The sequence below is a fragment of the Globicephala melas genome, chromosome 5, assembly GCF_963455315.2.
Source record: "Globicephala melas chromosome 5, mGloMel1.2, whole genome shotgun sequence".
Classification (NCBI taxonomy): domain Eukaryota; kingdom Metazoa; phylum Chordata; class Mammalia; order Artiodactyla; family Delphinidae; genus Globicephala; species Globicephala melas.
This window is the reverse complement of record NC_083318.1, coordinates 124,470,495-124,494,889: the sequence shown is the minus strand read 5'-3', so window position 1 is coordinate 124,494,889 and position 24,395 is coordinate 124,470,495. Positions and strand designations below refer to the sequence as shown.

At 37.3% G+C, this 24,395-nt stretch overlaps 1 pseudogene; it reads left to right on the top strand.

The window, feature by feature from the left end:
- Positions 1-1,390: 1,390 nt before the first annotated feature.
- LOC115858172 (peroxiredoxin-6 pseudogene) lies at positions 1,391-2,264 on the top strand (annotated as a pseudogene).
- Positions 2,265-24,395: the final 22,131 nt, after the last annotated feature.

The window sequence follows — 24,395 nt, the reverse complement described above, 5'->3', positions numbered from 1 at the left end:
GGCTGGGCCCGTGAGCCATGGCCGCTGAGCCTGTGCGTCCAGAGCCTGTGCTCCGCAACGGGAGAGGCTACAGCAGTGAGAGGCCCGCGTACCGAAAAAAAAAAAAAAAGAAATCCAAGAACTAAATTCCCTGCCTTTACCTCTTAGGGATATAGCCCGGGTTAAGAGGGAAGTTGGAATGAGATTTGGAAAGGATATGTTGGAGAGAAGTGCTGTTATATCCTACTCAGCCACAAGGGAAGGGTGAATAAAGTAACCAGATAAAATACAGAATGCCCAGTTAAGTGGAGGGACTTACTGTAAGTCTCAGCCATTTACAGTGACCCCAAAGGGACCACCCAGAGAGTATGCCCACACTGGAGACTTAGAAAATGTGCCTGACACAGGTTAAGAAACCCAGAGTGATGTTAGCAGCAGAATGGTGGCCTGCTTTTTTTCAGAAGAAGAAAGGACCATAAGAATTGTCCATTAAAAACAACAACAACAAAAGCCAAAAAACCAAACAAACAAAAAAAATCAGCCACATAAAAACAATTGCAAGAATGGAGCCCTCTTGAATCCTGCCCAAGAAACTGTGTAAGAGTGGGTAACTAGAAAGCTAGGGGTTCAGGAATGGGGAGTAGGATGGTGAGGGGGGTGAGGGGGCAGCTGGGGCAGGACAGATATAGGACAAATAGGGTTGTCCACTCAGGCATTGTCCAGAGAGTCCCAGTAATCATTCTCAGAGGTTTCCAGGAAAGCAACTTGGAGACCAGGATTAATTTTCAACCTGTGCCAAGCTCAAAGAGTATAAAGATTATCTTATCAGAGTACCAGTTAACAAGAATTTTCTGTATTCCATTTTCCCCAAAATCTAACCCAAGAAAGACTAAAATCATGAAGTAGGATTATGAACAGAATAAAGAGAAAAAGCCAATCATACCCCTTCATAAAAAAAGAAGCAGCCTACTTGCTACTCAGCAATACTGGTGGTGAACAGTGGGGTGATTGGGGCTTGTGGGGAGAAGTGCCCAGAAACTTTACTTTTCAGTGAATCATGAAGATTTAAGCTATTGTACTGGACATTTCTGATGAAATAATTCCAAAGGGTTTCGTGGAATAAAGTGATCATATAACTTTTCTTTTAAGTTGACAACAAGAGAACTTTTCTATGAATAAATGTTGAAAGGACAATGAGAGTTCATAAAGTGTTGACTATATTTCTTTAGTCATGTTTGTTCAACACACCAGTTACATGTGTGTGTTTACTGTATTTTAGGATTCAATTGTAAAAGTCTATGAAGGATTAAAGTATTAAAATAGCATAAGGATTTAAGACTTTGGTAGCACTACATCAAAATAATCATTTTATATAAGAAAATGGAGTCCTCCTTCCGTGTCACCACTGCCACCATGCCCAGAGGGCTCCTTCTTGGGGACGAGGCTCCCAACTTCGAGGCCAATACTACCATCGGCTGCATCCGTTTCCATGACTATCTGGGAGACTCATGGAGCATTCTCTTCTCCCACCCTCGGGACTTTACCCCAGTGTGTACCACGGAGCTTGGCAGAGCAGCAAGCTGGCACCAGAATTTGCCAAGAGGAACGTTAAGATGATTGCCCTTTCAGTAGACAGTGTTGAAGACCATCTTGCCTGGAGCAAGGATATCAATGCTTACAATGGTGATGAGCCCACAGAAAAGTTACCTTTTCCCATCATTGATGATAAGAATCAGGACCTTGCCATCCAGTCGGGCATGCTTTACCCAGCAGAGAAGGACGAAAAGGGCATGCCTGTAACAGCTCATGTGGTATTTATTTTCGGTCCTGATAAGAAGCTAAAACTGTCCATCCTCTACCCAGCTACCACTGGCAGGAACTTTTATGAGATTCTCCGAGTAATTATCTCTCTCCAGCTTACTGCAGAAAAGAGGGTTGCCACCCCAGTTTATTGGAAGAATGGAGACAGCGTGATGGTCCTTCCAACCATCCCTGAAGAGGAAGCCAAAAAACTTTTCCCTAAAGGAGTCTTCACCAAAGAGCTCCCACCTGGCCAGAAATACCTCCACTACACCCCCCAGCCATAGGCTCTCCACAGAGTTGGTGCAGGAGCTGCTCACTGAGCACCGTGAGCCAGAGGATGCCAGCTGCCCATCATGTTTTCCTGCAGCAGTACCATAAAAACATCCTGGTGTGATCACAGCCAAGGTCTTTAGGTTGCTATACTACTGGCTTATTAAATGAAAATGGCACTAAAAATTCCTTGGGATTCTTTGCTCTGTGCCTTTAGCAGCATTCTCTTCTGTTCATATTATCTTAGCATTCTCTGCTGACCCTCTTTGAAATTTGAGGCTCATCTTGTTGGATCTCTGCAGGGTTTATGACCAACAAGGTGGTACCAGTTTATGGTGGAAAAAGCCTGCTTTGCTCTATCATAGAATGAGTATCAGTTTTCTTCAGCTGTGCTAATCAAATCCTTTCTTCTGTTACCCATTTTGGGAAGGAATAGAACTTGGGGTTCAACTTCCTCTGTACATATCTATGTATGTAACCTAAGAACTTAGAGTAACCCAGATGTTCTTCAATATTCCATGTTTTGATCACAACTGGGGGCAAAACCTTTTCAATTCTGTAATTTTCCAGTAGATAACTGAAGAATGAGCAGGGGGAAGGAATCTTTAAGTATTTTGCTATCAAGAAAAATTTTCAATAAATTTCTATTGAAAGTGGGAAGCTACAGAAAAGGTTCCACTTGCCTGCCAGGGAGGTGTACCAGAGGCATGAGTAACACAACAGTGCCACGTGCCTTTCAGAGTACTTCTGGATGTCAGTTGGCTCTACAGTGAAGTGCACGTGAAAGGGCACACATTGGGAAGAGGGGAGAGGATGACTGAAAATGTTTTATTATAGATTTATTCTTGCAGTAGAGGAGGGGGACTATTTTCTGAATTTTACTTCTTAGTGATCAGCAAGTAAATCCTTTGTTAAAATGTGATCAGAAAATTCTGTTGTCACATTTTCAAGTACTTGTTCAGACTCATGTCCTGAGGGCAGATATTTCCTTGCTAGATTTGACACTGATGCTTTTCTCCAAAGACAGATACATAAAATTTCATATAATGAAAATGGAGGAGCAGCTGATGAAGATGTGATCCCAGGGACTTCCCTGGTGGTCCAGTGATTAAGACTCCATGCTTCCACTGCAGGGGCCACGGGTTTGATCCCGTGTCAGGGAACTAAGATCTCACGTGCTGCCCAGTGCAGCCAAAAATAAAATAAAATAAAATGTGTTTCCTTTTCTTTGAGAAAAAAAAAAAAGACTATTTTCTTTAATTTTTCATTTTTTAACACAAATTTAATCTCATTTTTAGGTTGGATAAATTTTGATAAAGAATAGTAACTAACACTTTTGTTGGGGATTGGCTATAGAACTTTTTTTTCTTATTAAGTATCTAGAAAATATGTTTTCAGTTATACTAGGAACTGATGATACCATAATCAGAGGAACACAATGTATAAAATAAATTGTACACTATTCACATTGATAGTTCTGCTACTATTTCTTAAGGAATGAGTTTTCCAATGGCAAACTCTTTGGAAGACACTCTGTGTGTCTCCCACTAATATGTGTATTTCTATTCATCATCTCCTCTGCTTCTCTGTGCTTATATGGCCATTCTATGAGGTGACCATCACCCTGATACGAAAACGATATAAAGATACTACAAAAAAAGAAAATTACAGACAAATATCACAGATGAATATAGATACAAAATCCTCAACAAAATACTAGTAAACAGAATCCAACAACACATTAAAAGGATCATACACCATGATCAAGTGGGATTTATCCCAGGGATGCAAGGATTCTTCAATATACGTAAATCAATCAGTGTGATGCACCATGTTAACAAACTGAAGGAGAAAAACCATATGATCATCTCAATAGAGGCAGAAAAAGCTTTTGACAAAATTCAGCACCCATTTATGATAAAAACTCTCCAGAAAGTGGGCAAAGAGGGAGCGTACAATCTCTTCAAAGTGGTGCTGGAAAAACTGGACAGCTACATGTAAAAGAATGAAATTAGAACACTCCCTAACACCATACACAAAAATAAACTCAAAATGGATTAAAGACCTAAATGTAAGGCCAGACACTGTCAAACTCTTAGAGGAAGACATAGGCAGAACACTCTATGACATAAATCACAGCAAGATATTTTTTGACCCACCTCCTAGGGTAATGAGAATAAAAACAAAAATAAACAAATGGGACCTAATGAAACTTAAAAGCTTTTGTACAGCAAAGGAAACCGTAAACAAGATGAAAAGACAACCCTCAGAATGGGAGAAAATATTTGCAAATGAATCAACTGCCAAAGGATCAATCTCCAAAATATATACATAGCATATGCAGCTCAATATTAAAAATACAAACAACCCAGTCAAAAAATGGGCTGGTGGCGCAGTGGTTGAGAGTCTGCCTGCCAATGTAGGGGACACAGGTTCATGCCCCGGTCCGGGAAGATCCCACATGCCGCGGAGCGGCTGGGCCCATGAGCCATGGCTGCTGAGCTTGCACGTCCGGAGCCTGTGCTCCGCAACGGGAGAGGCCACAACAGTGAGAGGCCTGCATACTGCAAAAAAAAAAAAAAAAAAAGGGCAGAGGACCTAAATAGTCATTTCTCCAAAGAAGACATACAGATGGCCAAGAGGCACATGAAAAGCTGCTCAACATCACTAATTATTAGAGAAATGTAAATTAAAACTACAGTGAGGTGTTACCTCACACCAGTTAGAGTGGACATCATCAGAAAATGTACAAACAACAAATTCTGGAGAGGGTGTGGAGAAAAGGGAACCCTCTTTCACTGTTGGTGGGTATGTAAATTGATACAGCCACTATGGAGAACAGTATGGAGTTTCCTTAAAAAACTAAAAATAGAATTACCATATGACCCAGTAATACCAGTACTTGGCATATACCCAGAGAAAACCATAATTCAAAAAGACACATGCACCCCAATGTTCATTGCAGCACTATTTACAATACCCAGGTCATGGAAGCAACCTAAATGCCCATCAACAGATGAATGGGTAAAGAAGATGTGGTACATATATACAATGGAATATTACTCAGCCATAAATGGAACATAATTGGATCATCTCTAGAGACGTGGATGGACCTAGAGTCTGTCATACAGAGTGAAGTAAGTCAGAAAGAGAAAAACAAGTATATATTAACGCATATATGTGGAATCTAGAAAAATGGTACAGATGAACTGGTTTGCAAGGCAGAAATAGAAACACAGATGTAGAGAACAAATGTATGGACACCAAGGGGGGAAAGCAGGGATGGGGGTGGTGGTGGGATGAATTGGGAGGTTGGGATTGACATATAAACACTAATATATATAAAATAGATAAATAATAAGAACCTGATTTATAAAAAAATAAAATAAAATTCAAAATAAATAAATGAATGCATCGTAATGGTTTACATCACTTTCTTAGATAAAGCAGTGCAATTTGCAAACAGGTACTACATGTAAATGAGAAAACGTTTATTAAACAACAAGAAGGCAACAAAAAAGCAGTGTGCTTGGAGTTAATTTTCATTGTATACTGAAATATTACTATATTGTATTATATATTGAATGTATTATTTATTAAAAATATATGATTATTCATTGTGTGATATGCCTTTTGAGATTATAGTCAGGACTTAATTATACATATATTTAAATTTATTTTCAACATATTAATAGCAGTTATAGAAATAACATTTTAAGTTTGTAGAGTTCCCTGAAATCTTATAAATATAGTAAGATGACTGGTTCAGATGTCTAAATTAATCATCCTTAATACATGCTTAAAAAATATGAGTCTTGAATACTCAATGATTCCTTCATTCCTCTGGTCTCATTCCTGAGTGAGGATGGATTTGAGCCACCATTAATCATACATGAAACAGGAAACATTTAGATTTGATTTTTTTTAAAAGAGTAGAACTCTCCTTTTAGATATCCACACACAGTGGAAACAACTGCTGCTCTGTTTTCCATCATGTCCGACCAAGGTGCCACTGTCAAAATCACGTCAAACATTTTTTGTAGTATTTACATCATAAGCAGTTCTGCTTTCCCCACCCACACACTTTAAAGCCAGCATTGTAAGCTCTTATCTATCCATTGGCATGATGTTAAGTCAAGCATTTGCAGGCAGTAGCCTTCCTACTGGGGCTGTTTCAATCCCAAGATTAAGAATTGCAGAAATGTGGTTAAATAGATTTCTTGTGCTGGTTAAGGTTCCTCTGTGATGTGTTTTAGGCCTGAATTTCATTCTATGTTATATAATTATAACAATTATACAACTTAAGAATGTAATTTATATAAAAATATAGAAATATAATTTTCCCATTTAAAGGAATGTCATGGGAAATTTTTTTCTACGGTCAAGTGATTAAATTTAATCTAAGATATGGTATATTAGTTCTAAGAATCTTATGAGAATTTAGGGAAAAAGACTTTAATGCCCTTGGAGACTGACATGATATTAAGCTTGTAGTAGTGCCGTTTCTCCTATTTTCCTTCTCAGAAAATAATACTAAATCCTTTGGACCCAAGAAATGAGAAGAAATTCTCTACTTGTTTTGCTACAGGGGAGAACCCAAAATGCCCCTCTCCTGTGATAGAGTCTCAGCTCTCTTTCTGTGAGAGACATCTTCTGGTTAACAAACCTAAGTAGGGCATATATGTGAAGGTAGAAAATTATGATTAGCTTTTTATAAAGGTAAAATAGTTGAGTCATAATTTCCCAGTTTCTAACTTCCTGGCACACAGTATTCAAGGTTAAAAGGATTCATCAACTGATCAAATATTAAAATTAACAGCAATGATTTTATTTTCTTCCCATATATGTGAATCAGTGGCTCTCCTTAATTCAACTGATATTTCACAATCCTGACAAAATACTTTTGAGTCCCAGGGCTCCTATAAAATTCATAATATTGCCTTATTGTCCTAGAATTTGTTTTCCTTCTAAATCATAGAATAAAAACATGACTAAACTGGTAAATATTTATTAGTCTAATACTCTTATTTTGTAGATGAGTTAAGTGAGATGTTAAATGAGAGTTCATGGTTAGATGTTAGAAATATGTATATTTTCTTCAGTTTATCTTTTAAATTATGATAGTAAAAGATAAAATGTCATTTTTTCACCGTTGGTTTACCACCAGTACAGCAAATATCTCTGTAGAACATGTCTGCCATTTATCCCTTGTTTTTTTAATTCTTTGTGATACCAATAATACATTCTACTTAAAAGTTTCTAGAAATAAGGACATTTGGTTGCTGACCTAATTTAAGTGAACAAAAATAGTGTGATGACATGAAGATTCTTTTTTCCAGCTTGAGCAGTACTCATTTTGTGACATTGGGAAAGCTTTCTCATTTCTCTGTGCCTCACATTTCCTAAATCATGTTATTAACTGTCATAATGTTTAATATTTGCTGAATGATGAAAGAAATTGAAGACAACACAAACAGGTGGGAAGATATACTGTGTTCTTCGACTGGAAGAATCAGTATTAAAATGACCATACTACCCAAAGCAATCCACAGATTCAGTGCAATCCCTATCAAATTACCAATGACATTTTTCATAGAACAAGAACAAAATATTTTAAATTTTTATGGAAACACAAAAGACCTCGAATAGCCAAAACAATCTTGAGAAAGAAGAATGGAGCTGGAGGAATCACGTCCCCTGACTTCAGATTATACTACAAAGCTACAGTAATCAAAATAGTATGGTGCTGGCACAAAAACAGACATGTAGATCAATGGAACAGGATAGAAAGCCCAGAAATAACCCCCCACACTTATGGTCACAATTAATCTGTGACAAAGGAGGCAAAAGATACACAATGGAGAAAAGACAGTCTCTTCAATAAGTGGTGCTGGAAAAACTGGACAGCTACATGTAAAAAAATGAAATTAGAACATTCTCTAACACCATATACAAAAATAAACTCAAAATGAATTAAAGACCTAAATATAAGACCGTATACTCTAAAACTCCTAGACGAAAATGTAGGAGGAACACTCTTTGGCATAAGTCACAGCAATATTTTTTTGGATCTATCTCCTAGAGTAATGGAAATAAAAACAAAAATAAACAAGTGGGACCTACTTAAACTCAAAAGCTTTTCCATAGCAAAGGAAACCATAAATAAAACAAAAAGACAACTTACACACTGGGAGAAAATATTTACAAATGAATATATTTTGTCACTCCCTTCTGGCCTGCAAAGTTTCTGCATAAAAATCAGCTGATAGCCTTATGGAGGTTCTGTTGTATATGAGTCTTTGTTTTTCTCATGCTGCCTTTACAATTCTCTCTTTATGTTTAACTTTTGCCATTTTCATTATGATATGTCTTGGTGTGGGTCTATTTGGGTTCATCTGGTTTAGGACCCTCTGTGCATCCTGTACTTGGATATCTGTTTCCTTCTTCAAGCTTGGGAAGTTTTCAGCCATAATTTCATGAAATACATTTTCGACCCCTTTCTTTTTTTTTTTTTTGCGATACGCGGGCCTCTCACTGTTGTGGCCTCTCCTGTTGCGGAGCACAGGCTCCTGACGCGCAGGCTCAGCGACCATGGCTCACGGGCCTAGCTGCTCCGCGGCATGTGGGATCTTCCCGGACCGGGGCACGAACCCGTGTCCCCTGCATCGGCAGGCAGACTCTCAACCACTGTGCCACCAGGGAAGCCCTCGACCCCTTTCTTTTTCTCTTCTCCTTCTGAGACTCCTATAATGCAAATGTTGGTATGCTTGGTGTTATCCCAAAGATATCGTAAACTGTTTTCATTTGTTTTAAATTTGTCTTTCTTTTTACTGTTCTGATTGGGGGATTTCCATTATTCTATCTTTCAGATTAGTTATGCATTCTTCTATATCATTTAGTCTGCTATTCATTCCTTCTAATATGTGTGGTTTCTTTTTTTATTATTTCAGTTAGTATATTCTTCAGTTATCACTGATTCTTTTTTATATTTTCTAGTTTCTTTTAAAAATTCTCATGGTATTCATCTATTCTTTCCCCTAATTCAGTTAGCATTCATATTACTAATGCTTTGAATTCTTTATCTAACCAATTGTTTATTTCTGTTTCAGTAGTTGTTTTTTCAGAGGTTTTCTTTTGCTCTTTCAATTGAGACAAATTCATCTGTCTTCTAATTTTGCTCATCTTTCTCTGTCTTTATTAAATTAGGTCAAACAGTTACCTATGGTGGTCTTGAAGTGGTGTTCTTACATAGGAGCATCCCTATATAGTCTGTGTGCCCAGTGGCTTTGGTGGGAGAACTGGATTTGATATGAACACAAGTCAGATCTTTCCTCAGGATGTGCTGGCAGCTATCACCTTGGTAGGAGGTGGTGCTGGAGAAGGAGGGGCTAGGGCTGGAGCCAGGTGTGGGGCAGGGTCAGGTCCCAAGTACTAGAGCAGAAGCCTGAGGGTTGGGTCTGAGCCTGCTCAGTTCCTTTTAAGTGTGTGCTCTTTCCCCTCCCAATACCAGCACCCTCGACCCCAGAGGGGGACAGTGTTAGAGCAAGAGAGGCTGGTATGGGTATTTGGTTAAGGTCAGGGTACCACGTGTGGTAGTCTGGCCACTGTCAGAAATATGGTCTGCCTCTGATATGCTGCCTGTGTAATTGCCAGTAGTAGTTGCCACCTCCCCGTTGATATGATGCTTAGGATTTGAGCCACCACAGCGTCTCGCAGCTATGCTGTTTCCTCAGTCATGGCATCCCTTGCTCCATTGTGGTTTGCTTTGGCTCAGGCTGGGATGCTATCAGAGTGGTTGTGGGAAACCAGTCAACCGCACAGTTTCAGTCCTCCCTTTCCACTCCCTCTCTCCTGCTTCCGGTTCAAGCAAGCATTTGCATACTTCTCAAGAGCGGAGTCCAGCCTTCCCACAGTCCTCCTGCTAGTCCCACTAGCCCTCTGACCAGCCAAGGGGACTTATCTTCCTTTTGTTGGATTCCAGGACTGGAGCACCCAAAGTGTGGCTTGAACCACTCACTCTCTGGGGAGAGTCTCCACCCACATAAGCTCCCTGTTCTTCTGAGTCACCTCCCAGAGCACATGTCCCTACCTGATCACTTTTCTTCCCTTGCTACCTGGTGCTGCGTGTATCTTTCTTACAGCCTTGGTTGTACAGGAGTCTGTCTGCCAGTCTTCAGTTAGTTTTCAGTGAGAATTGTTCCACATGTATTTTCTGATATATTTGTGGGGAGAGGTGAGTTCCACATCCTCCTACTCCACCATTGTCTGCCCAAATGCTTTAAATGTCATTTAGATCTTGGGTTAATGACAGAAAAGAAGAAACATAGAAGTATAGAACTAGTTTCTTCCTTTGGTGATTTTGAAGATTAAAAACAGTGAGTACTGAGCTGACTGGTGTTCAGTAAAAATTACACATGATGAAGGCATTGTGGTATGTGAAACATGTACTGGATGTGGACCACAGTTCTGTCCTCATCTTGGCTCCTCAGTCACCATGATTGTCATTTTCAGGGCGTCTCTCAAGCCTTTGTGTCCGTGTAGGGAGATGCTTGCCCAGCTCACTGCACAGGGTATTTATGGTGATCCAGTGCTTGTGATATATGTGAAAGGGTAACCTAAAGAAAAAGTGAAAGTGAGTAATAAACAATTTAAAGTTTAAACTCTTAGAGACACTTAGGAAAAACATTCATGCACATTAAGTGCTACACTGTAAGGATTATGTAAACCAATAATTTCTTTACATCTGATGAGTAAGGATAATTTTACTTTCCAGGTAGCACATTAACTACCTCGATGTTCTTTGACCCTGAAAACAGTTTTGCTCTTGGCTAAAAGCAACCAGTAATAAAATTCCCTTCCATTCTCATGATGACACAGCGTCAAGATTATAGAATCTTGAATTCTGATCAAGAGATATTGTACAGAACTGCAGTACCTTGCAAATAATGGGACTAGTCATTTCCTGGGTTGTATCCTGTGTAATAAGGGATAAGCATCTGTAGTCAGTATTTTAAAGAGAAAATGATGAAGGATAGAAAAATCTTTTTAAATTCCAGCGCTACACAGAGCAGTTATTGAGGAAGGAGAGACCAAAGAATCCCAAAAATTGGTATTAAAAGCTCTAATACTGCATTGAACACACAGGAGAGTTATTCGGGACATTACAGGATTCAACAATGAAAGATGGGGATATACGTGAAACCAGAAGAAAGAGATACTCTGAGACTTCTGGCTAAAATGTCCTGTTAACTCAAGAAAGGGGAAATGGAAAATCAATGTAATTGACAAAATTAAATACTACTTGTAGCTTGTTAAATATATATTTATGTTTGAGTTAATACTTGTCTAGTGAACAGTGTGTAGTTTCTTCCACTATGTAGCTTCAGTTATAACTGACTGTTTATGAGGTCCTGGATTGAAAGACAATCAAATACCACTAAAGTAGTCACATATATTGGGTATGATTCAATAAATAGTTTTAGTCAAGGGCCTGGTACCCATATCAGTTAGCAGTAAGTCTCTCATTACAGAATGATAATTTAATTACTTATTCTATGTCGTATATGAAGAAAGTGCTTTGAAAATTATTTCTGTTGATCACACAATTATGGAGCATTCACGTTATCCTCATTTAATCCTCACAGCATCTCTTGTGTGGAGAGAGTGGTTCAATTATTCAAACCATTTGCTGAGGAGGAAGCTGAGACTTTGTGTGATTCTATCACTTGCCCAAGCATGTCTGACTAACAGGAAGCACACAGGGGATTTGAAACACAGGGTATTCTGACTCTGGAATATGAGCTATTGATACTGCATGGCTGGATTTCTTACTATTCCTCATCTCACATATGGAAAAGAATAAGTGCAGTTTTTTAAAAGCACATAGAGTTCTGGACAGAGTGCCAGGGCTTTAGTTCATGGCAATGCTGCCATTCCCCTTATCCAGACAGTTTTCTTTCTGCAGAGCTATTGATGAGAGAGAACATTGTCTTTGGTTTTATAGCTGGTGGACAGTGAATCAAATATTCTCAGATATAGACTTGTGCTTTGTCACTAAGTGAAAATGATTGCAGCTACAGCAGTCAAGCCTGTGAACTCTGTTTCTCAGTTCTGTCATCTATCAGGTCAAGTAGTGATTTTTAAGCTTCTTTAGGATTTCCAGACTAGGCTAAGAAATGCACAGTTTGGTATCAGTAAATAAAAGATTGCCAGGCAGAAACATACTGAGTATTTGTGTACGTGTGTGTGTGTGCGCATGTGCGCATGTATACCTGTGTCTGTATGTTCATGTATTACTTGCATAATTATATAACTTTTCTAAAATTTAAAATACATTGAAATATACATCAGGTCATACTTTTTATTACTAACTCTGCCTTTTTCTAATGCTGTTGAATTCCCAAAGCAAAGACTGCCAAGAGAAAACTTAAAATTATGTAATTTAAACATAGTAATTATTTTGCTTAAAAGCATATTGATTTGTCCAGTGAACATAAAGACACAGATGGACAACTTCTAAAATACTGATACACTTTTAGGATAGAAGTGAATTTTGCAAGGGCCACTCATTCATCAAGAAATATTGTTAGAAGCCAAGGCCTTATTCTCAGACCTTGTCTGTTTTCTCTGCTTTCCTTCCATAAGGCAAGCACCTGTCATTTATTCTCAGTAGCTGTCTAATATTATCTTTCCAGAAATTCTTCACCATGCATAGATGTATATTGGAATTTGGGTCTCCTTTATCAGTCCCCTTACTCTTTTCGCAATCAACCCCCTCAGACTGCTCCCAAAGTCAAGGAAGGGGGGGTCCTTTTCTTTTTAAGGGGTATGTCATTAATAGACACAGGGATAAGATATGAAATTGATAGCAGGTACTAAGGTGTTGCTCACTACAGATGTGGAGAGAAATAAACGCATCAAAAGAGTGACTCTTAGTTGGAGCTAAGAACTCATAATATTGAGTGTTATGCTGAGAGTTTTTTAATCTTCACAAAAATCCTTCTCCCACCGGATTTCCTCATGCCTTTTTGTCAACCAGGTCTCAAATTCAAAGTTTACTGAATGATCACCACCCCAACAACTGGTCTCTATCAATTATCCTGTTGTATTTTCTTCACAGCACATGTCATAATCTGAATATACCTTGTCTATTTGTTCATTATATCTCTCTCTTAGGAAAATGACTAGACTGAGAGACTTTAGTCAAAAACTATTTACACTATGTGGCATCTCTGTGAATTTAGTAAGTTATCTAGTATGACTAAGCCTCTGCACATCTACAAAACAGGACTAGTAAAAACTTAAAAACTGTCGTGAAGATTAAAAATAATAATGTGCATAAAGCTGTTGAGCATTGGCCAACATACATTAAGGATCTCTTCAAACTGCACTATATTCTCATTATAATGATCAAATCCAAACCACTATAATCTCTTTTCTAAACCTCTGAAATACTGTTTGTCACTTTTCCCTTCATTCCTCTCCTGTTTTCATAGAAGACGTGTTTCTAAACAAATAAAATCATATTATGTTCCAGTTTAAAACACTGTTTTCACCCTCAGAATGAAATCTAAACCCCTTAAAATGGCCTAGATGACCCAGCAAAATCTGGTTATTTATTGCCTACCTTTTATGACGTCATTTTATACCACTCTTTCCCTCTCACACTGACCGCTCTTTTGTTCCTTAAATATAACAAACTCTTCTCCCATATTTTTTTTACATTTTTCATTGCTTACTGTTTAAGGAAATAGGGAAATTGAACAAATTTATTAAAAAATGAAACACATACTCTGAAAATGAAATGAATTTCTAGAAATAAATATCTAACAATGGATGAATCAAACAGAGTAGATACCAAGAGAGGGAGAATGAGTGAATTGGAGGAAATATCTGGCAAATATAGCATGCAAAGGCAAAGAAATGGAAAAAAATGGAAGAGCAGTTGAAATACAGTGTGTAGAATGAGAAGCCCCAAATAGTTCTCATAGAACATTTGAAAAGTAAGAGGGAGGGTGGAGGTACATCAGTACTTCAAGAGGCAATGACATAAAGTTTCCCAGATTGGAGGAATATACAAAGCATACAAAGGATAAATAAAAACAAATCCACATTTATACATGTTACAATGAAACTACAGAACCTGGGAGATAAAAATAATGAAGTCACCAGAGAAAATAAACTGATTACTTTCAAGAAACAACAGTTAGACCGAAAGGAGTTATTTCACTTCCATCAGCAGATACCAGAAAACAGTGGAGTGATCATTCCTGAGTGATACATATATACACAGGATTTCATTGAAAGAACTAAGGATTTATTCCCATCTGTTGAGACAAAGGATCTGGTGCACTTTGATCATTTTTCTACTGCCAGTGTCTAGAATGGATGGTAGAAACTCCTGTGCTATTTTCTGAATGAATGAATCAATGAATAAATCAATTAAAGGGCTCAAAAATTGTCATTAGTATAAATAAAAATAATGAGCAAGTAGAAGTCACAAAATTTTCAACATTCAAACAGTACTTGTCCCATCTCCCTTCTGAGATGGTAAGTGACATTTATAAATTTGCAGTTACTTCATGCAAAACTTTTCTCCTTCTGACCCACCATTGTAAAGAACAAAGACTACTTCTTCCCAGTGTGAGGATCCCGCAGACAGACACCAGAGAGCATCCCATAGCCTCTGTAGAGAACAATTTGAATATCTGAAAACCTTTCATTGAACATACTCCGGTGCTGTTCATCACTCAAGTTACGGATTCTTTCCTCTGTTAAGAATCTAAATATAACTTCTACTCATTCTACTTTTATGTTGCTCTTAGTTAAAATATAATCAATTTTCATTCTGTAAAAGCATTTTGTAGTATAAATATATATATTTTTAGAGACTTCACTCATATAACTATAGTTGTGTTTGTTTATTCTCTACCCCATTGTTCTTGTTCCTTTAGGGTTATGAGCTGATATGTCATAGAATTGTATTTTCTAGTAATATATGCGTATGTGTATAATGGATATAAAATAAATATCTGACTGCTATGTTTAGTGGTTTTATTACAAGGTTAAAACTTTTTATTTGCTATAGATTATATCTTGATTTTGCCTATTAAAAATTAATATACTTTATTTATAAGAGCAATTTTAGGCTTGCACACAATTGAACAGAAAATAAAGGGAGTTCCTATATATTCCCTCTCCCACGTTTATTATTTACATCTTGCATAGATGTGGAATACTTGTTACAGTTGATGAATGAATATCAATACATTATTATTAATTAAAGCCCATGGTTTACATTAGGTTTCACTCTTTGTGTTGTACTGTTCTTTTTGGTTTTGACAAGCACATAATGCCATGTATCCACCATTACACCATCACATACCATTACAGCATCATACTCAATAGTTTCACTGCCCTAAAAAAACCCTGTGCTCTACCTATTCGTCACTCTCAAACCACTTGCAACATCTGTTCTTTCAAATGTCTCTATAGTTTTGTCTTTTCTAGAATGTCATATAGTTGGAAGCATACAGTATGCAGCCTTTTCATGCTGGCTTCTTTCATGTACATATATATATATATATATATATATACACACACACATACACACACATACATTTAAGGTTCCTCTGTTTCTTTTTTGTGGCTTGATGGCTTGAGAGCTCCTTTTGTCTTTTAGCACTGAATAATATTCCATTGCATGGATATACCACAGTTTGTTTATCCATTTACTTATTAAAGGATATCTTGGTTGCTTCCAAGTTTCGATAATTATCAATAAAGTTCCTATAAATATTTGTTTGCAGGTTTTTGTGTGGGCATAAATTTTCAACTCATATATTCCTTGACATAAATATCAAGGAATGTGCTTGCTGGCTCATGTGGTAATACTGCATTTAGCTCTGTAAGAAACTGCCAAACTGTCCTCCAAAGTGGCTGTACCATTTTGCATGCCCACTAGCGGTGAATAAGAGTTTCTTTTGCTCTACATCCTCATCAGCATTTGATGTTGTCAGTTTTTTTTTTTTTTTTAGCCATTCTAATAGGTACATAGTGATGTCTCATTTTAATTTGAAATTTTCTAATGATAAATAATGTTTAACATCTTTTCATATGCTTGTTATCTGTATATTTTCTTTGGTGAGGTGTCTGTTTAGATATTTTACCCACACTTTATTTGGGTTATTTGTTTCCTTATTGTTGATTTTTAAGGTTTTTTGTATATTTGGATATAGTCCATGAGATATGAGTTTTGCAAATATTTTTCTTGCAGTCTATGCCTTGTTGTTTCATACTTTAATACTACATTTTGCAGATCAGAAGTTTTTAATGATAATGAAATCCAGCTTATCAATATTTCCTTTCACAGATCATGCTTTTGCAGTTGTTTTCTAAGAAGTCATTGCCAAACCAAAGGTCACCTAGATTTTCACCATTATTGTTTCTTAGAAGTTTTATAGTTTTGCAGTTTTTGCATTTTGCATTTAGGTCTCTGACCCATTTTGAGTTAATTTTTGTGAACAGTTTAGGGTGAGTGTCTAGTTTTTTGGATTTTTTTGGGTTTTTCTGCATGTAGATTTATTTTTTTATTTGTGCTTCAACAAGACCTATTGTTTTATTGATTGGAAATTTCTTTATTCCTGCTGGAGAGAGTTACATATACTAAATTGTTGTGGTTAGTTGTATTAGATTTCCATTGAAGCCATTTCATAAATTAAAAGTTGTATTAGTTGGCTCAGGATGCCATAACAATATATCATAGACTGGGTGACTTAAAAAACAGAAAAAAAATTTTTTTTCACAGTTCTGGAGACTGGAAATCCAAAATCAAGTTTCCAGCAAGGTTTGGTTTCCGATGAGAGCTCTCTTTTTGGCTTGAAGATGGCTATCTTCTTGCTGTGTTTTCACATGGCAGAGAAAGAGAGAGAAATCTTTCTCTTCCTCTCATAAATCTACAATTCTGTCAGATTATGGCCTTGCCCTTATGGCCTCATTTTACCTTAATTACTTCCTAAAGACCTTATCTCCAGATACAATCCCATTGGGGGTTAAGGCTTCAATATAAGAATTTGGGAGAAGTAAATAATGTTTGTATAGCAAATGTGAATCTTATTTACTTAAATATATTACAGAATTTTAAATTCAGACTGTGCTTGTATGAAGACTTTACCACTTTTTAATTGAATGTGGGGCTCTATATCCTTAAATCAAATGAGATCATCTTAATCCCTGTTTTACAGATGATCACTTAGAAAATATATTCTATCATATTTTCACTGTAGGCAATTAGAAGCTGTGTGTGTATGAGAGAGAGAGAGAGAGAGAGAGAGAGAGAGAGAGAGAGAGTGTGTTGGTTTTGGCTTTGTTTTGGGTTTTTTGTGGTATTTTTTGCTTCTTTTACGTGTTTTATACCAGCTATACATTCTTGAAGGATCACTGATTAACCTCAATGTTGTTTAAATATTGACCCAGAAAATTCTTAATACCAGTCAGACTTTAGTGACTGAACTGTACAGGGATAAAGTATTCTTTGTGGACATTGATAGTAAGTTTTTCTTTTTTTTACTGGGTAGCATTAAAACACTGGCAGGGAATAGGGAACACTTCAGCAAGACTTCATTTCTGCAAATTAGTTTGAACTTAAGCCATGTTAAAAATCATAGTACATAACAATAAGAATTTAAAGGAATAATAACCATAATACTGAATCATAGTATTCCTGGGTATTTAGAATATTCTTTATATTCTTTTGTTAAAAACATTTTTTCAGAATGGTATATAAAACTGGTTATGAAAATGGTATATGTTCATACTGGTAAATCATGAGAAATAAGATTTCCCTGGTGGCGCAGTGGTTGAGAATCTGCCTGCCAATTCAGGGGACATGGGTTCGAGCCCTGGTCCGGGAAGATCCCACATGCCACGGAGCAACTAAGCCCGTGTGCCACAGCTACTGAGCCCGTGTGCCACAACTACTGAAGCCCGCATGCCTAGAGCCTGTGCTCCGCAACAAGAGAAGCCTCTGCAGTGAGAAGCCCATGCACCGCAACAAAGAGTAGCCCCCACAAATAGAGAAAGCCCACGTGCAGAAACGAAGACCCAATGCAGCCAAAATTTAATTAATTAAATAAAAAACCATGGGAAATTTATACCCATGTACAATGGCCTTGCCTTATGATTGTAGATTATTATTTATAAACATTTAACTTGAGGTAACAGAAAGTATTGATGGGGCCTATAAGGTCCTAAATGCTGTGTCTTACTCCATGTCACCTTAGATGTTCATTTTATTTTTCTGGTACTCAATTTGAGTTAAAAAAAAAAAAGATAATATAACATAAAGTGTCTTCAAAAACAAAATATGTTATTTACTTTTAAAGAAGTATCTAAGAAATGTGCTGATTATTATGTACTTAGCACTGTGAACATGAAAGGGAAATAATGAGAAGACACAGGACACATAAAGCAGGAAGTCTTCTTACAAAAGATGATAATTACCACACCACTTTTAAAACAATCTGATTTGAAAAAGGCAGTAATTAGTGACTTGTTAAATAATTGGGAACATAGACTCCAGTAGTGCCAGGCACAGTTTAATAAATGAGGGCTGGAATGGTTATGGGAAGTTTCATAGAGGAGATGACAGGCAGAATAATACTCCATCCCTGCAAAGATGTCTCTGCTTTAATCCCTGGAACCTATGAATACGTCCCCTTACATGGCTGTGATGGTTAATTTTATGTGTCAGTTTAGCTAAGCCAGGGTACCCAGATATTTGGTCACTCTAAATGTTACTGTGTAGGTATTTTTTAGATGAGATTAACATTTAAATAGACTTTGAGTAAAGTAGATTAACTTTCATGAGTCGGTAGGCCTCATCTATTCATTTGAAGGTCTTAAAAAAAGACTGAAGGTTTTCCCCTAAGGAAGAAGGAATTCTGCCTTCAGACTGCCTTCAGGTTTGAGAAACAACATCAGTTCTTCCCCTGGTTCCCAGACTGCTGGCCTCTCCGCAGCTTTCAGTCTTGCCAGCCCCCACGATCCTGTAACCCAACTCCTCTAATTCCTGAAAAAGAATCCATCTCTCTCTCTACCCACCCCACCTCACCCCCCCCCCACACACACACACCAATGGTTCTGTTTCTCTGGAGAACCCTAATACAATGGCCAAAGGGATCTCGAAGGTGCGATTAAGAACAGGGATCTTGAAACCTTGAGATAGGGAGAATATCCTCAGTTATCCAGGTGGACCCGATCTAATCCCATGCATCCTTAAAATGGAAACACTTTCCTGGCTATGGCTAGAGGTTAGTATGACTATGGAAGAAGAGTCAGTGGCCAGTTTTGGAGATGGTGGAGAAGGCGTGAGCCAAGGAATGTGGGCAGCCTCTTAGCAAGGAAACAGATCTTGTCTAGAACCTCCATAGAGGAACACAGCCCTGTTATATCTTTTAGTGCAGAGACCCATGCAGAGCTTCTTACCTAAGGAACTGTAGATAATAAATTTGTGGCGTTTTAAGCCACTAAGTTTGTGTTTCGGTGGCAATAGGAAACATACTGGGGAGGTGGAATTTATAGCCTGAATAGGACTTGAATAAGAGTTGTGTAGGCAGAACTGAATTGCAGGCCTGATTGTGGAGTGCTCCCGTACTAAAGGAGGCTGGCGTGACTGGAGTGGGGGATAAAGCTTTACTTAGGCACAAACCTTCATGTTACTGCAGTGGAGGTTGACACAGCTGACACTCTTTAAGTCTGAGGAAGATGGCACCGCTCCTGAAGCTGCCGTGGGTGCAGAAGGGCAGCTGGATGAGAACAGCAGTTTTGCCGCTTAACTACCTCAGACCCCAGTTGTCTGAAATTGCAACTTTTTACATATAATCATAGATCATGATATTTAAGGCTATAAAAGATATAAAGAGGTTACTTGATCTAGGCCTCTGTCTTCATGTAGCCAGTTACTGCCATCCTTATGAACAAAATACTGTAACTGAGACCCAAAGGAGAGCCGTCATATGTTTAAGGTGGTCCTGCTAGTCATCAACAGAGTAGACTCTAAAATGCAGGTCTGATAGCACATTTATGTGAGAATCTTCAAAAAAGGAGAGATTCACAATTACCAAATATATAGGTTTAAAAGGTATATTGATATGTTTCTCTAATATAAAACACTTTGAAATTTCACTTTAGTTTTTAAATAGCTCATCATACATACTGAGGGTTTTGTTTTTCTCTGTAAGTAATAGTATCCCTCAATCCCAAAATATGTGAAGAGCAGAAAAACTACTTGAGCTCTATGACTGACTTCTTTCCTTACCTGAATTTTTTGACCAATGGATTGCCTATGATTTTTCAATGATATTTATTGTTTGCTTATTCAGCCATGGACATGGTGGAGAATAATCTCTTGAGTAAATGAGTTAAAGGGATTAATCCCATATATCATTGCTTGTCAGTGTTATAAGAACAATCTTTAACAGCAAAAGAATGACAGCCCTAGCTTTGTATGCTGTGTTGAGAGAGGATGCCTAAAATACACTAATGCAAGCTTGTAGTTACACTATTATTTATGGCATAACATGCTGATGTTAAGTATGATTATAAACACCATTATGTATTAGATGCAATTCATTTTGTTTTTCTCATCTGGTTTGAGGACCCGTGAGATTATATATCATCTCAGCATGCAGCCAGAACAATATCTGAGTTGGTTGGAACACTGAGCATATTTCCCTTAGAGAGACTTACTGTTCTTAAGAATAAGAATATGATCATTCAAGAGTGCCTTCTTCCTAAATGTGTGATAAAATGCTAGGAGTCACAAGGCCCAGTAATAACACCCATACTCAGGCAACATAGAGTGGTGACAGGATCTATTCAGACCTGGGTTTAAATTTATTTCTCTCAATTATTTCCTTCCTCTTTCCTTGCTTCCTTCCTTTCTTACTTCCTTCCACAAATATTTATAATGTTCCAGGCTGTTATTAAACTATAGTTATTATATATAGTTATTAAGATATAATCTCTGCATTGAAAGAGCACATAGTCTGATCATACACCATTGCTGGCTGTGTGACCTTACTTAAGTTGCTTGACTTCTCTGAGCACCTAGTACTGAGTCAGTCATCATTAGAGGTGAACTAAAGGGAACTATCCTTTTTCTTGATCCCAAATTCTTTGCTGGGGTGTGCGTACCTCAGGAGTTATGGACAACTCCTAACTCTCTCTTTTTTCTTACATCAGTAGTTTTGAATGGTGGTGGAAAAGAGTTGGAAAGGATGAGCTCTCTCTACTCCTGAGGTTTCCTTCCTTATAGAGGGAGCTCCTTTAGCATAACATTCTAGGACTTTTTCTGCCTCATCACTCTTTTATCTCCCAGTGAAGAGGCAGGATTTACCTGATGGGTGAATTTAGAAGGAGAAGCCAAGTGTGAAGGGCTGACCCTTTGTCTCTCCCTGTCTTGGGAAGCATGTATCCTGTGCATATCTGTCATGCTATAAGTTTTCAAGAGCCTTGTTCTAGGACAGAAGTATGCAGTGATCCCATTTTGCCTTTGTCATGGTGGGTAAGTCAGTTTTACTGTTGTGTTCATTATAAGCCCACTTACCATCCAATAAGAGCCACATTTTCCATTATGAGTAATAAAGATGGTATTTTGGTGCCCATCTGCCTTTCTCAACTGGTTCAGAACTCAGGTGGGGAAGAGCAGTGATATTATTGTGCCACTGTGAATCCCATTAAATGATAATTATTGCTTCCTTGGGACTCTTGCAGAAAATAATTTTTTAAAATGTCACTTGAACCTAATGATTGCAGATGCTAGCATAATAGAAATAGGCTGGGGGTCACATGCCTCTCTCTATTTTTCTCTGTGAGAGAATAAGTGTTGCCTGATTCCTTTCTCCCAAAAGAGAGGTTATAAAAGATCATGATGAGGTTACTCCTTTATGTTTCTCCTTTCCTTATTTAAAAATTAATGGCTTGGTTCCAAAGGAATTGTCATAGTTTCCTACTAATTTTCTTAATTACTGTTTTAAATTGGGCAATTGCATTTTGGATATGTAATATTTTTTAATTTGTCATACTTTACTACACCCCTGTGAGGTAGGATATCCACATTTTGTACATGAAGAAATCTCCAGGGGAAAGGAAGTGACTTGCCTAATGTCACACAACAGGACAACAAAACTGTCAATTTGTTGGTGAATATGGAATTAGGTATAATTAGAACTCATCAGTAAGCTCCCTCTTATGCAATTCACCTGGAGACTCATCAGTAGGTATAGCTGAAATGTTTAGAAATGTAGAGCAGGAAAGTTGGCTTCTTGTTCTGCTTATTATAACTGAATTATTGAGACCTTTAACATAAAACTTGGTGTTTTTCTTTGGAGTCAGCTTAAGATGCATTTGCTCTGGCTAAACCTGCTAGCCTACCATTAATGTTTAGTGTAACTGATGTAAAGATTTGAAAATGTTTCTTCTGATTCTTCATTGTCATGTTATATAGTAGCATGCTGGAACCAGCTTATAATAACTGTGAGAGCCAACTTAAATTTTCAGGAATAGTAAAAGACAGTTTTTAAACATAACCATTATTGAAAATTAAATTATATAAACTTAAAATTCAAAAACTGTGTTAAAACCAAACAAATATCAAAGTTTATCACTTCTTAATTATTTTAGTATATTTTACTGTTATGTATGCTCTTGAGGTTATTTACTCTATGTATCTAAATGGAGGAAATACTATATAATTATGTGCTATTGACTATCTCTTCCCAACTCTGCATTTAGTGATTTCATATTAGTAGCCTGAACTCAGTCATGTTGGAAATATTTACACCAGGGAAATCAGCAAATGCTACAAATCAGAACTTGATTATTGTTTTGCTGATTGTATGGACCTAAGAAAGTGATGGAGAAAATGTTAATATTGCAGATTAAATTTCAAATTATGTGCCACCTGTAGCTGTTACTTTGTGACTAGCATAAAAATATTTGAAGAAATACCATTTCAGTATTAAAAAAAAACTATCAGTAAGTTCAGGAAAAATATGCTCACTGCATTGTGAATGAGTGAGCATATTTGTCCTCATTATTTCACCCTCACATAACTTATAAATATAAACTAAAATGTCAGTCAACAGTGCTTGCTAACTGAAATCATAGTTTGGCTGTGGATACATGAGTTCAGCAAAAATCAGTGAAAGCATTCCTTGAGAATCGATTAAAATAGAGCTTACAATTGTATTGTGCATTTTATTATTATTTTCAATTGTAACTATACTCCCTTTATTTTATTTATATATATATATATGAATTTTTTCCCAGAGAGATGATATGTACTAGTAGATTGAATAGTAGTCCCCTCAAAATATGTCTTATTCCCAGAATTTATTATGAATATAACATAATGTGGCAAAAGAATGAATATTACTTAGTATTGCAAATGTATGATTAAGTAAGGATCTTGAGAGGAGGAGTTTATCCTGGATAATCCTGGTGGGCCTTAATTGCAGTCACATGTATCCTTAATAAAGCAGACACACAGAGAAGACCCAGAAAAGGAGGAGGAATGTGACCATGGAGGCAGTGATTGGAGTGACATGGCCACAAGCCAAGGATTGGCCTACAGTCACCAGAAGCTGGGTAAGACAAGAAACAGATTCTCCCCTAGAGCCTGTGGAGAGAGTGTGGTCCTGATAACACCTTAATTTTATACTGCTGAACTCCAAAACTATGAGAAAATAAATTTCTCTTGTTTGAAGTCACCTAGTTCATGGTAATTTGTTATGACAGCCCTAGGAAGCTAATATAAGGTGTGATGAAGAGACATTTTATGGGTGCATTTGGCATCGGGTAGTGAAAGTGGTGTTGATGTGATCAGGGTTCTGGTCTCCCAACTTCTGGCTACTTATATGTTTCCTTTATTTACGCTTCTAGGCAATTCATTTTTACATATGGTCCAAAGGTAAAAATAAAGCTCATTTACTTTAAAGTCCAAATCTACTCTAACTCTCTGCTAATGTGCATGTGTGCCCCACCCTCAATATTCCTGAGAAGTGGCTGCCCAGATTAAATATCCTTCACTCCACTTATCAAACTTCCCAAACCCTTCAAGTGACAATGTTCTCAGTTTCCCTGTATCCTTGGTAATCTTTCAACAGATCTCTCATCCCCGTGCTTTTCTTTGCTATTCCTTGCCCTTTAACAATTTCACTGCCATTTATTACTGAGAACCCATACCCTCAGCTTATTAGTTTTGACCATTGCATTGTTTCCTTACTCTGCATTATTACTCTTCTGAGTAGTGTGACACCTTGGAATTATGAAGGGCCTTCGAA